The sequence below is a fragment of the Molothrus ater genome, chromosome 5 (genome assembly GCF_012460135.2).
Source record: "Molothrus ater isolate BHLD 08-10-18 breed brown headed cowbird chromosome 5, BPBGC_Mater_1.1, whole genome shotgun sequence".
NCBI classification, from domain to species: domain Eukaryota; kingdom Metazoa; phylum Chordata; class Aves; order Passeriformes; family Icteridae; genus Molothrus; species Molothrus ater.
In genome coordinates, this window is record NC_050482.2 from 39,210,564 (window position 1) to 39,225,671 (window position 15,108).

Sequence of the window (15,108 nt, forward strand, 5' to 3'; positions counted from 1 at the left end):
TATAATCTAAACTCTGAACAATGAGATATTGATATAGTTATGTTAGTTATTCATTAGTTAAAGGAAGTTATGTTAAGGCAAACTGAATTGCAGAGTAAGTTATACTTTAAAAATATAAACAATGGAGTTTTTTGGTTTTTATGGTTTGCATTTGGTGGGGTTTTTTTGGTTTTTTGATTTTTGTTGATTTTTGTTTTGCATGGTAGATTGCGTTACAGGAAAACACAAAGCAATATAATAATAAAATAAAACTCCTAAATTTTATTTTAGTGTCCTAGGAGTTTGTATTTCATTTTTTATTTTGGTTTACTTTTTTAAACTAGACTTTAAGTTCATTACCAAGATGGCATTTGTTTGTCATCTCAATTCATTAAGAAATCAAAAATGGACCACAAAAGACAGAACTGCAGCATTTTATAAATATTTTCTGATAGGGATGGACATCACACACACTGATTCCTTTGAATGTTATATGTGATTCAGGTTTATCTTAAATTAGATCAAGGCAGCCCATAAGTTTCTGGTTCAAAATGAAATTTAGAGAAGGAAGCTGCTTCTCTGAAGTGTTGAGCCAAAGTCCTTCAAAGGCAGGCAAAATTGTCAAAAAATAGTGTAAAAAAAGCAGAAGTCAGCTGAAGCACTGAATGAAATTTGCATTGCCATGGCTAAATTAGATTGCTAGGGAGGTGTTTAATAAATTCTTTCTCTACCTCTTGAAAGCAGTTGTTTATTATTCTGAAATAGTTGAAAATTTTGAAAGTGATGCCACTAAAGCTTTTTTACATGTTATATAAGATTAGGTCTGAGATCTCTGACTCCTATCTGCCTGTAACTGTGGTTGCAGTATGAACATTGCAAGTGAAATCTCTGACATTGTTTCTAATATTAAATGATGACAGGTTTCTGTCATATTTGGGTCAGCTGACATGATTTTTCCACCTCTGGAGAGAGAAAGAAAACTAGAACCTGTATCTGCAGAACATGTAAAATATTAGGAAGTCTCTGTGTGCCATAGAGTAGAGCTGGTGATACTGATCCATGTAAAAACTGTTGCTAGCTGACAAGTTCTATGTAAAATTAATCAAAATTGACAGAGTTGAATTATTTAGTTGGAGGTATGTTTGCTGCAGTTTCTACTAAGTTGCATTCATGTATGTTTGTGTTACAGGGTGCACAGTGTGTGGACTGTGACCAAGCCAAAAAGCCTCCTAGAATAGTTTTGATGGAGTGGACTGAACTGCCCAAAGGAGAGGATCCAGACTATTATATTCTGACATACCAGCAAGCAGATGCTTTCAGTCAAAAAGTATATTTTATCAATCTAAGCAATAAGTTGTTCCATGTTATTTAAGTTGGAGGTAGCAGTAATTAATAGTGGGTTTGTTTGGTTTGTTGGTTTTTTCTAATTAAAAAAAAAAAAGTAAAATAGCAAATAGAGCAAAAGTTTGGAAAAAATGTATTGGATGTTTTAATTCATGTCATTTATGTGTACTCTTAGAGAGTCCTGCTGGAGCCAGTGGGACTCAAATGACCCTTGACTATCCTGTTGGATAATTATATGCTCAAAGTTAAGGATATGCAAATTCTTCAAGGTACTGTGGTTTGAAGGAGGAGTTCAACTTCTCCAGAAGATGCACAGATGCTATCCCTAGATCTCAGCAGGAAGGCATTACTCTTATTTTCAGTGCAGGATGTCCTGGAATTTAAAGAAAATATGGGGATTTTAATATGAAGGTGTTTGTTATTACTGTGATTTCTAAAAGGCTTTGTTTCAAGTGCTTTGAATATTTTGCAGTGTAACTGCAGCCTCAAGTTTGACATGCAGCAATATAAGCTCTCCTTCAAAAAGCTTCTTAGATCACTTATAAACTGTATTTTTATTACTCTCACTACATTCAGAAATTCTTTTAACTTGCAGAATGCAAGAAACATTTCCAAAGTTGAACATAAACCTGTCAGTACTGCAGTTCTGCTTGAGGAGAATAGGAAGTATGATATTACAATAGAATCCCTGAAGAATGGCCAAATCTTAAGTGTAAAATCATTTAAAACACGTAAGTCAAATAGCACCAAAAATTTTTGGTATTTTTATAGTTAGTCTAACACTGAAGATGAAAAATTAGGGGTTCAGATCCCAAGGTAATTAATGTATTTAGAAACTGTTCATTGATGTATTTTTCCAGCCATAAATTGTTGAAGGCATAATTTTATATAATATGTTTGGTTCATGTAACAATTCTAAATTATGAGACTCACATAAAAGTTTGTGAGATTTTTAAATATTACAGGTTTTGCTATACTACAGTAAGTCTAGAAGAAGAAATTTATAAAAGAGGGCCATGGAAAAAGTTACTTAAAGCCTGGCAATTTCATAATAACATAGGGCCATTGTCTTATGTAAATTTAAAAAAACAAATTTTGTTTCAACTTTATAAGAGTCCCTCCTTAAAAAGGGTTAATAAGTATCTTCAAGATCTTAGCATTGTGACTAACTGGGAGCAGACTTTCAGTACTAGATTGTATGGGTTTAGCCACTGAATTTGTAAAAATATCATTTATAGCTCTAAGTCTGTTCAGGACCACAAGTCCCACTGCTTTCTAGAATGAAGGGGCTTTCCAATCTTAACTTGGTCAGTGAGAATCATTTATAACATTACCTTTGTACACATTACAAGCTTGTACGATTGCATATCTTTGGAATACAGACTTGTATCTGAATTCAAACAACATAGTTGGGAAAAAAAAATAGTAAAAGCACTGCAGGAGCCATCAATGGATGAAAGAAGATTCAGCAAGCTACAAGACATGGTTATGCTGCTAATGTGTTACTGCACTTAGCATCTATTCCTTAACTGATATTCTATCTAAATATGTAGTTTTACAGTTAATACACTCCTGAAAGTGTGCACTTTTATCTCTGCTTGCTTCAGACATAAGTTAACGTACCATGAAAATAAAGGAAAACAAGAGACTTTCTTAAATGATGCTACATTTCCTTATCTATTGAGGCTATCCCTCATCCCTTCTCAAAAGAAAAAAGTAATAATGATGAAATAAAACTTTGACTTAATTTTTTCTTTGTGGCAAACACAGTATTTATTTTTTCATTGTCTACCAGGTGGAATTTCAGAAAACGACGTCAAAATATTTGTGACAACTACTACAGTGTCTTTTAATTGGAGTAGGATGATCAAAGAATTTTCAGTTTCTCTTTTCCTGAATGGTACTTCTCAGATTATAAAAAGACCCAGTGGATTCTTTGTATGGAGAAATTTGACACCTGCTACTATTTATACATTTAAGTTTATATTTGAGCAATTAAATCCTGAATTTGTAAATGTGTCTCAATCACTGGATATTCAAGCTGAAACAGGTATATATTAGAGTTTCCTGTAATCACAGTGAATGCAAGTTAGTACTGCATATTTTCTAGAAGGGTTAAGAGTAAATTGTAAAATCCTGTATTGAATGTAATGTATTTTAGTAGATATGCATGTTATTTCTAGAAAGAAGAAATAAATTGAATGTTAATGACATAGCAAGGTTATTTCTAGTCAATACTTAGTATTTTAACAGCAATAATTCAAATTTGCATGTGCAAATATTTTAACTATATCTTTGCAGTCTAAAATAGGGTGAAGTCAATGTTGAAGTTAAGCCTTGTAATTATTGGAGTGTATGGGTTGAATTTAGTTAGTTTCAATGAAAAGGCAAAGAAAATCCTGAGTTTGGTAAGAATTTGGAACACTTTCTGAAGCATTCAAAATGATGGGATTTTTATTATTGACTGGCAAGTTTAGCTGTGCAGTTGTGTTAGAAGTGCTATGAGGGAGACAAGATTCTGAGGATGTTATATCTTGGTTGTGTATCCTCATTCCTTTAAATGTGCTATTCCATAATGCAACTTAGAATCTTTACAATTAGATACACAAAAGAAGGAATTATATACAATCAAATTCAAGGAAATAATTATTTTCCTAGATGCAAGAAGATATTAAAAGCAAATTATTTGTTAAATTCATTTGTATAATTAACAAAATTGAGTAATCAGAAACTAAACTTAAAAATTAATTTTCTAGAGTATGACAATTATTAATTAATCTTCTATTTTTTTTCTTCACTGGGTTGCAGTTGTAGCGTTTAATTCAGTCAATCAGATTTTTTAAAATGCTCAGGATTTTGAAGGAGTGTTGGACTATAATCACTGAATGTTTTGGGGGTTGAAATAATGAAATAATGACTTAATTAAAGGCTATTGTCCTCAAAATGTTGGTGTAATTATAAGAACTCAGCCCCGCTTCCATGAGTAATACAGCATATCTTTAAAATCCTGTCCTTGTTCACCTGTAGGCACCTGTTCCCAAGGGTGGGTGGCATTCCAGAGCAGCTGCTACCAAATGGGTAAGGAGAGCAAGCCATGGAAGGTGGCACAACAAACCTGTGAAACTTCCTCACAAGGGGCACATCTTCTTGACATAGGGAGTGAAGAAGAGCATGGGTTTGTGCTGTCATATCTCCAGAAAATTAGTCGAATAATCATGTTATGGACAGGCCTTAATGACCTAAAGGTCAGTATATTTTATCATCTTGGTTATTACAGATATGGCAGCAGGAGAATTTTGAAATAGAGGAGTCAATCCTTTGGAATAAAAATTGCTAAACAGTACATTGGTTATTTTCTTAGATAGTAATTAGCAATTAGATGAAGAATCATTGTTTCTTTCAATTTAGAAATACTGAAAATATTTAGAAGGCCATAGCTGGGGAGGAAAAACCCCATAGTGTACACTTAACCTGTAACTATTTTTTTTAAATTGTGTGTGTGTGTGTGTTTGTGTGTTTCCCTAGGATATTATTTTGCCTGCAGGTGGTGCTGCATTACCAGATTTCAGACCTCAGTCTACGCACTTTTCACTACAGATATCGAAGTCTGGGGTTGGCTTTCTCAGTTTTGATGCAGGTCTGAAATGTTGAGTGTTGAGCTTAGTGAGGTCTGTCCAGGATAGATAGAGTAAGGTGATTCTTGTAAAATACTTCCTATTCCTTGTATTTGTGACATGAAAGTTCTTAATGCGACATCTGCTGTTACAAAATGATTCAGTGTGTGGTTTGGGAGGAAGTACAGACATAAATGAAAGTAGTGGGAAAGCTCTTGGAAAGATGAAGGCATGGTGCCAGAAATGTGGAACCCAGGCTTCTGAGATTCGGTTTAATGAAAACTTTGTGCTAAGTGTAGAAGCCTGGAAGAAAGCCAGTAATTTTTGTTTTAAAAAAACTGCAACCTGAAATTTAATTTTAATGTTGTTTTGGTAAAATTATTTAAAAATTATTTTACTGTGAAAATAGTAAAACCAAAGGAAACTCTATGTGTAAGAGCAGGAGTGGTAAGTGTCACACCACACATCACAGTGATAGAAAGATTCCTTTTTGCAGACTCTGTTAAATAATGGGCTACACAAAGAATTCAGAGTGGGATAGCATGCAGACTGAGGAAACACAAATCTGTCTAGGTTAGAGAAGCACTGTAACCATCCTGGTTAGTAAAGCACCAGGAATATATGCACTTTACATGTAATAATGTTTTGTTAATATGACTCCAAAGTCACTTCTCAAATTGCTGTAAGTTTTACACTATAGTGATATTCCTTGTAACCACCTGGGTATTTTAGAAATAAGGTAGTATTAGTAAGAGGCTGTCAGAAGCATTATAATTTTTCAAGCTGGAAAGAGTAGTAGAAAGTTGGTTTTTTAAGCTCTGATTACACAGAAAAGAGTCGATTGCCAGTTTGGAATTTGACTGTTAGTCAACTGTTTAATCTCTCCATTGCATTTTTATGTTTGTGGGAGTCAATCAGTTAAATGAACTAGATGAGAACCATGTTTTAAGAATAACAAGGTGTAATAACAAAATGCTTGTTTTACAAGAACTTCTTTCCTAAATATTTGTACTTAATTAGTGTGTTCAAGTGCTGTCTGAACATGTTTCAATCTGAAATGTCATTGTCGTCATCTGTTCTTATCCTGTGAGAACTCTGAATTGTGCTTGCACCAAATTGCACTTACCTCTGGAGTTCAAATATCATGGGACATACAGTACAAGTTGCAGGATTTCTTTAAAATTTGAGATTTGAATTGCAGATTCCATTATTTTTGCTTTCTCATTTGTATTTGAAGCATTAGGAAGTTGAATCTCTGTTTTCAAAAAGAAATTTCAAAATTTCTATTTTTTCTCCAAGAGCCCCAGAACTTGAAATACTTGCTGAAAAGAAGCTGGGGCTATAACCTACTCAGAAGATTTCAGCAGCCTCAGGAAAACTGCCGAGCACTGTGACACTGATAAGAATTAGCAGCGCTGTGAGCAGGATTAGTTCTGTAGCATTTGTGTTCTCACAGTTTCTCCTTCTTTAACCCTACTCTGATCTGTATCTGAATTCAAACCCTCTCTAAATGAGGGTGATCACTCTGTGTGATGCAACAGAGGCCCTGGAGGTGCAGGTTAGTGCATGAATGGATGGAGTGCTCTGGTGGCACCCTCATGTCTGTCCTAACATGGTGCAGTTCTTCAGTTAGGAAGTGCAAAAGGTGGCCAAAGACTGTTTGCTTTGCTTTCTCTTGCAAGCCTTGCTGCAGAGGTTTGTGGTCTCCTGTGTTTGTCATTAACTCTAGTGTGTAGGAAGACCATTACATAAAAAAGACAAAAAAGATATGCATTGATCTGTGCAGCATGTTTGAAATGGCAGACTATATGCATAAGTCCTCCTGAAAGACAAGTTCAAGTATTTCATACCATTGAAGATGTTCTTTGCTCTCTTGGGAAGTGAAAAATACCACAATATTTTGTTTCATTTTTTCAACACAACAAGTTAATTGAAAAATAGGATTATTCTCAACAAATATAATTTTTCAATTTCTCAGAGAAATTAAAAAAATGGGTTTTTCCTCCATCTCCCCTCTTCTGAGCATCTTTAATAAAAGAATAAACAACAGAAGTCCTAAAATCATGGTGGTACCTCAACTTTTCTCCATTGGAGTACTTAAAGCCTTCACTTAGCCTGTAGGACCACAGACTTGCTATGTCTGAAAGCAGTCATGCTCTTTCAGCTCTGGAGAGTGCCCCAATGCCATGCCTAAATGTTCTGGGTTTTCCACGAATCCCCTGGAGATGTTAGAATATGTTAGAATATGTTAGAATATGTTAGAATATGTTAGTGCCGTGCAGATTGAAGCCTGTGTCCCACTAGAGGGCTCTGCCTTGAGATGCTGTAAGCAGATTCTGCAAGCATCTTTCCTCCAAAATGTCATGTTGTGCCACCCTAGTGTTTGCTTCCTCTGCTGGAAAAACAGAAAGTACCTCAAAGGTACTTTGAGAAAGGTACTCCAGATACCTGGAGTGACGTGAGAATGAGTGTCCTAACAGCTGAGAAATCAGCAAACAGGAGAAGGGGAAGACAGATAGCATTTCCTCAGCTGATTGTGAATCTAGCCATGATTTTTCAGCTAAATATTTTTGTTTTCAGACTCAATTTATGAGTATTTTTGACTGAGTGATTTTTTTAAGTGAATACCCCTTTTAGAAAATTATCCATACAAGATTCTTAAGTTATTAGATTAATAATGATTTTTAAAGTCTTGTTTGTACAGATAAAGCATACTCATGTGGCTTATATTATTATCTTGGAATCTTTTGTGATAGAAGGGATGGAATTTTAGATTGGAAACTTTATTAAAAATAGACATATATAATTAACTTGTATAAATTTAGTACATGATTTTTGAATATTTAGGAAAACGCTTGCAATGAGGGAAACCTGAACAATTTGTAAATATAATCTAAAAATGTCTGGGTTTTACTTTCATGTATTTCAATCTAGGAAGAAGGTCAGCTTGTGTGGACAGATGGATCTCCTTATCTTCTAAAAGATGGTATCTCATCTCTATCAATGATACCAGAAAATCAAACTGACTGCTATGCCCTTCAGAGAGATCCCACTGGCCCAGACTATTTCTTCACAGGATTTTTCTGCTATGTCCAGCTACCATATATTTGTGAATATGAATGTAACTATATTTTTAAAATATTTTGCATTTATTCATAAAAGCCTTGCCCCAATTGAATTTATATTTTAAAATACAAATATAAAAATAAAGGGGTTAACGATTTTCAATTTTTTTCATTTTTGATGTTTTTTTTCAGTACCTGTGGTACCAGAAAACTTCATGTTTGATGTGAATGATGTCAAGACAACTGAAGCTGTATTTGTGTGGAGCAGTATGGACATGTGGCTTAAGTCAGGCTTTACACTTATACTTAAGTACTACCTTGATCAGTGGAAACCATACATTCTGAACTTGCCTGTGAATACAACTCAAACAAAAATTGGGCATCTGTCTCCAGGCCTTCACTATAGTTTCTTATTAGCAGCAAGGAACCCAGAAGGGGCACAGACTAGCTTAAATCCAATTCTGAAGGTAGAAACAAGTAAGTTACAAAAATAAATATCAGTAACAACCAGATAACCATATATATTTTATATTTTCCCTTTAATTGCACTGTTTCCTGTATTCTCTGTTTATCAATATTCACTGTCACTGATACACTGTCAAGGTTGCTTTGTTAGATTTGCTGTAATAGTATTTAGCCTGCATGTAAATGTGTATTGTTAGGTTTTCAGGCTCTATTTCAAACAAACAAACAAACAAACAAACAAACAGGTGAACTAAAATACCCCACAGTTATTAATGAAAGGTACGAGAAACTATTTTTGTATTTCTTTTTCTAATCTTATTCAACAGGGCCCTTGCACTCCCAGAAGTTAGAGGCTACATATGTTTCATCTACAGAAATACATTTAAAATGGAAATCTCCACAGCATTCATACAGCATTTCTTTTCATCACTACCTGGTCAACATATTGGATACTGAAACCAACACCTGGGAACAATTGCCAGTTGAAAAAAGCAAGACTTCAGTAGTCATACAAAATAGAAAACCTTATCATCAGTATCAGTTATATTTACAGAACGTAGCAGAGAAAGGAACTCTAAGTTGCCATGAGAAGCCTATATTAATCACAACAGGTGATGTGTTGTTTTCTAGTTGTTTTATTTCACTAGACAGAGTCTAAATTGAAAATATAAGGCATAAAGGTATTTTTAAAGCCATGTCAGATTGTGGCCGTTGGGATATTCTTCAGAACCATCCAAAATTGCAAAAGTACCAATCCTTTTATTTATTTATTCATTTGCCTACTTACAGCACATTAGTATGAACTAAAGAAGCAATATTCTGCTTGGAAATTCTGATTTATAGTTTGACTCTCTAATTTCAGCAAAGTTAAAACATTACCATGATTTCTCAAGTATTTTAGGGCAGACTGTGTCATCTTTTTACTCCATATATATCCAGTGGAATGGAATATGCTTGCAAAATGAGTCCTTATTTGTTACGAGAAAACAGAAAATAGAATCTGCCTTTAACAGCTAGTTGCTTGTGAACTATTTTATGAAGTAATTAAATGAAACAGTAGGTTTCATTTTCACAGTAGTTGTGACATTTTAGAAGAAAAAAACAAACAAAGAGACATTATTGGAAAGTGATTGTAAAGTGATAGTAAGTTTGATGTGTGGTTTTATACTGACACCTTTTTCTTTGATTAAGCTGTCACTCCACCTACAGCTGTTTATATTCACCCAGAGGATGTAGAAGAAGAGAGTGTAATCCTTCACTGGAAGCTGCCACGAGGGTGTCAGGAATCCTACATTCAAGTGAAACCTAGTGCAGGCATCGGTGAAATGAAAAAGTTTTTATTAAGTAATAAAGAAGAATTAAAGTTGATGACCTAACTCCTGGAATGGCTTATCAAATAGCAGTGGCAAGTGTGAAAAATGGAACTATGAGTGAACTGAAGACCATTCAATGCACTTTAAGTAAGAGACTATTTATGGTGGAAACTACAGACTACAATACATATGTTAGTCTCACCATTGTTGCTGTCATCTAATAAATTTTGTAGATCAAGTTGATTTGCTAAATAGCCAAGGATCAAAACTTAAATATGAAATGTAGAGATCCAATCCTAACTTTAACAACAAAGTTAACAATTTTTGCAAAGACAGTGCAGCCTTGGAAAGTGTATTGGTACTAGTGACAGCTGTGATGGAGACCACAGCTGGAAATCTTGCTCCCACTGGCAAAAGAAGCTGGGTGAATCATTGATTTGCATTGAAATGGGAAAATATTGGAATGGTTGAAAGAGATTATTGATTTTTGGAGTTTCTTTAGTTGTTCTAGGAACTGTGAGAAACAATTGCCCTACCGTTAGGGAAGGCTGCTAAGAAAGAATTAGAAGTAATAAAAGCTGAAAATAAAAGTTTTGCATTGTTTCTCAGAGCATCCTTCCCATTGATAGAGAAGGGTTTATTGAAGGGTCTTACTTTATCAAAATGTTGAAATGCTTTTGGTGAGGTATAAATTTTTTGCATATGTGAAAGAACTGGGCAGGATTCACTTATCCATGTAATATATAAAGCCTGCAGCTGTCAGGGTATAGATTCATGAAACACTGCATTGTAATTACTTTCTAAATGATTATACTATTTTGGAGGGTAACAGTCTTAATTCTTTTCCAGAATTTTTTATATAGGATTATATTTAATACCTCATTCACGGCACAGATGACAAAATTCTAGATAGGAGATTTCACAGTTGTCAGAGCCAACTGTAAGGGAAGAAAACTAAGCACGTCAATGTTGTATCCATCAAATGCATCTCATTCTCCATGGTTATCTCCCTGTCCACAACTACAGGGACAACTGTATAGTTTTCCAGTTATCCTGCTTACTTTCTTGGTGCAGTTGTGGTTGAGAAGGAAATTCAAGTAATAAATAGTTAAAAATCAGGTTGTTTATTACTTATGGGCAATGACATGCTATGGTAGCTATTAATTTGCACTAAGCAAGAGTATTTCTCAGGGCAGTTGCTTCAGATGCATTATGTGGTTTTCACTTTATTTTCAGCTGGTTTAATATGTGGCAAATTTTTTTCCTTCTAGAGCCCAAGCCTGTTCAAATTGTAGTTCCTTATGAGCTCTACAGCAATGCTGTGGTACTGTTTGTTCGCATGCCTGATCTCGGAGTATTTGATGGCATATATGTTACAAGTAAAGAAGGACCTAATGCAACATTCATTTTAAAAAGTGATGGTAAAATAACAATTGAGAACCTTACTGCAGGAAGAGAATATGATTTCTGTGTCTCCACAAAAAGTGGAAAAATGTTGAGCTCCTTTTACCATATAAATGGTGTAAAAACATGTGAGTGTTTTAAGTTCTTATAAAATTGCACAATATAAATTCTTTTAAATTTTATTTTTATTTTAGTGGAATAGAAAAGGCATGCTATTCAAAAATCATCTTGATATATTTATGTAAGCAATTTTCAGTTGTACTAACTGTTTTTAAACCATACTATAAGAATCCCTCATAATTTCTAAACTCACTAAATTGTGGTTTTTGTATTGTGTATAACATGTCTAGCATGCATTTCAGTAACTTAGGCTGTATTAAATTATTATCCTTGTGGGAGACAAGATACATTTTGACCACTTATTTTAAACAAGTAGATGAGTATCAAAGGGGTTACTTCTGTGCCTTGAAATTATTAAGTTTATTCCTTCTGGTGTATCTTTAAGGAAATAATAAAAGTGTTCAGGTTCTCCAAGGTAATAAATTCATTCACAAGGACATTAAAAGAATTGTAGAGGACAGGACACCTTCTAGCAAGGCCTTTAAAAACAAAATTTTAATAGACAATTTTAAAAAGTTTAAAAATATCTGCTGAAAATCTGTGTTTTTACTTTCCTATTTTTTATTGTATTTATACTTCCATAAGTTTTTCTTTTCCCATTTTATAATTTTCCTTTAAAATTCTTTTTCTGCTCTGTTTCTCTCAGATTAGAAATGTTATAAAAGGAAAAGGTAAGATAGAATCTAAAGAAGTAAGAAAGACGAGGAGAATGAGGGCAAGACAGAAAAAATTGTCCCCAAATAAAGAAAACCTTGAAAGCTGATATTTCTTAAAATGAAGTTTTAATAAAAACTTGGGGTTTAATCAATCTTCTGACAGCATTTCCTAAATTTAGTGGGAAGCTGCCTTACAAAACCTTATCTTGTTCTGACTCTTCTGAGGCCTCAAAAATTTGGAAGAAATAAAAATCCTGACACCTCACATGTATACAGCTTTCCCTTAGAAAAAGTGTAAATTTTGGTATATTCCAGACAGAAATGGCTGTGATGAGGATGAAAGAGATGTAGAGGAGAGTGGAAATTCTCCAGTAATGTGATCTGAATTGTACCTAACAAGACTATACTAATAAGGGATTAATTATATTTGTATTGCCTGATCTACCCAGTTTGGCTGAATCTTTTAACAAAATTGAGGTGCATTCTGACCAATGGTAGTGCTATTGTGGGGATTAACTTCATCCTAACCACTTTCCCACCTAGGAGTGCCAGTTCTGTCCTCAGGGAGAAATGTAATTTCAACCTCAATTAATTTTAAGATAAAAACACAAGCATTTTTTCTTAAATATATATATACAGGCATTACTGTATCTTTTTTCTTTCTCCATCTTTTTTCCTTCTCAGTTTTGGAATTGCTGTGTGTCTGCATGCCTGAGATCAGATTTTGCCCTCTGTTAGTCTGTTACTGATTATCTTCCCTTTTATGTCTCCCCAGGAGATATGAGAAGTGTTAAACTGAGCAATGCCTGGGATTGAACAGAGGTGTTTTATGTTCATCTCTAGGTCTGGCAGCTCCCCTGAGTGTTCGAGAGGGTGACGTCACTGACACTTCCATACAGGTCTCCTGGGACCGCGCTGATGGAGATTTCGAGCAGTACGAGGTTACCTGTACTAACTGTGCAAGTGCTTTCAAGGTATGCTCTGTGGAGCACCACCTGTGCATACACACCTCAGCTATTTTTCAATCTTCTAATAAGTAATCAGAGGCTGAATGAAGGGCTTTATTTCCCATTAAAAGTTGGATGTGCGGTTTATATACAATAAGCGAATTTCGTAAGCAGTTCTGTGAAAACTGTACTTCGTTTTCTAGGTCCAGAAGGTCAAGCAAGAAGCAGCAACATTTTCCAATCTCATTCCTGGTAAGCTGTACAGTTTTGCAATTCGAACAGAGAAGGAAGGTTTCAGAGACAGTGTTTTTGTGACAAAAGACATAGAGACAGGTAAGACCACAAGGATGTCAAATTCAGTTTGTTGTTCTCCATCCATATCTCTTGCTTTCTTCTTAAATTTTATTTTTGTTTCAAAAAAAGAAGAGTAACTCAACTATCTTTGTAATTTTCTCCTTATTCTCTTTCATTACTATTTTTCTTATTCTTTGACTGCAAGGGGCCATTAAGAATCTCAATATAGCTCCTGTGTACAATGAGATACCAATGCTAACTTCATGTTGAATCAAGCAGCTCTACAGTCCAATGGCTGGCTACCAATATTAGAGAAAACAATTTTTTTTCTTATACTTCTCTTTAATGAATGCTTTAATTTTTCTCTTCTTCTGTGACTTTGAACACACACTTAAATGACCAGAACTAAATTAGTTTTATTGTGTTTTCTCATTGGCCTCCCCTTACATCACAAGTAAGTTTGGGATTTACTATATTAGGTTTTACTTTGGGTTAGGACATTTAATTCTCAGTAGTGTAGTTCTCCTCTATTCCAGTACTTCTAGCTGGTTGACACAGCCTATCAGGCTATTCGATCTGGTATGTTACAGTTTCCTCTAAAAGATCACTAATGTGAAAAAATCAAGTATAGTAGATGTGATTGAAAATGTTCAGCATATGTGATCAAAGATATGTAATGTTTTGCACTTAAGGAACCACTGAGTTAAAACTGGTACAGGAACAATGTAAAATTTTTGAGAGAACAAATCTTGGAGAAGCAATTTTGGAGAAAGTAAATGATGTTTCTCTGACATTTCCTTTTCAAGAACTAAGAACTTGAAATTAGAAAACAGAAAGTAGGAAAGAAGCTAAAGGAGATGGCTGTTTATTAAATTTGTAGATAAATTGCAGAACTTCTTGCTACAAGGCATTTTGTCTGATGATTGTGATCACAGGTTCAAGAGGCGACCAAAGATGTAAAAGAAAAATCTGCTGAGATTTACTACTTTGGTTCCTGAAATCCTTGGGCTGCAAATTGCAGTCTGGGAGACTACTGAAAGGAATTATCACTCTATGCAACTCTTGCTTTTTCTGCAGGCATATCCTTTTGGCCACTGTTGAATAAAAGATACTGTGCTAGTTGGGACTTAGCTGTCTGCACAGTATATTACATCTTCCACTGACATTTCTTCTCTTAAAAATTTGACAATTTTGGAGGAACGCTACATCAGTGATGTTAGAACTGCTCTAAGCAGCATTACAGCCAGCTTGGCTCTGGATTTCCTGGATAACAAAGTCACTGTACGTGTTTCTGCAGTGGTAGGGTTCTGTATGTCCTTGAGATAAGGAAGAACGTGAGTTCATTTATGTGGAGTTTTTATTGCTTTCTGATGATGAGAGGCCTGTCATAAAGAAATGTCTTTAAGATGTATTTTTGAATCAATGCATTCTGTTTTACTGTCACACAGCACCGAGTGCAGTCAAATATCTGAACTGTAGCAGAGACTCTGAATCAATAACTGTTACCTGGCCCCCAGCCCAAAGCACATTTGATGGATATGTTCTTTCAATAAACAGTAAGGTCTTCAATGACAAGAAAATGTTACCTTCTGGTGTGAGGTATGATGATTACATTTTAAAAATAACTGGCATGAACTCAAAGCGGCTGTTTCCCTTGATATTTAAAATGAGTAGCCTGTGCTGTTATTTATATGTTATATGTATTTGATGGCTTAGTTGATATGCATTGCTATGATCATGTATTTTAAGAACTGCATTTTAAATCAAATTGCAATTCTCATATGATGTGTTTATGCAAAGAAGAGCAAACAAAATACTGCATTGAGGTGAGCACCAGCAGAACCTGTGTGCCCCTCCGGATATATAATTCAATATTTTAAAACTTTCTAGTACTGGAACTTCCTTTG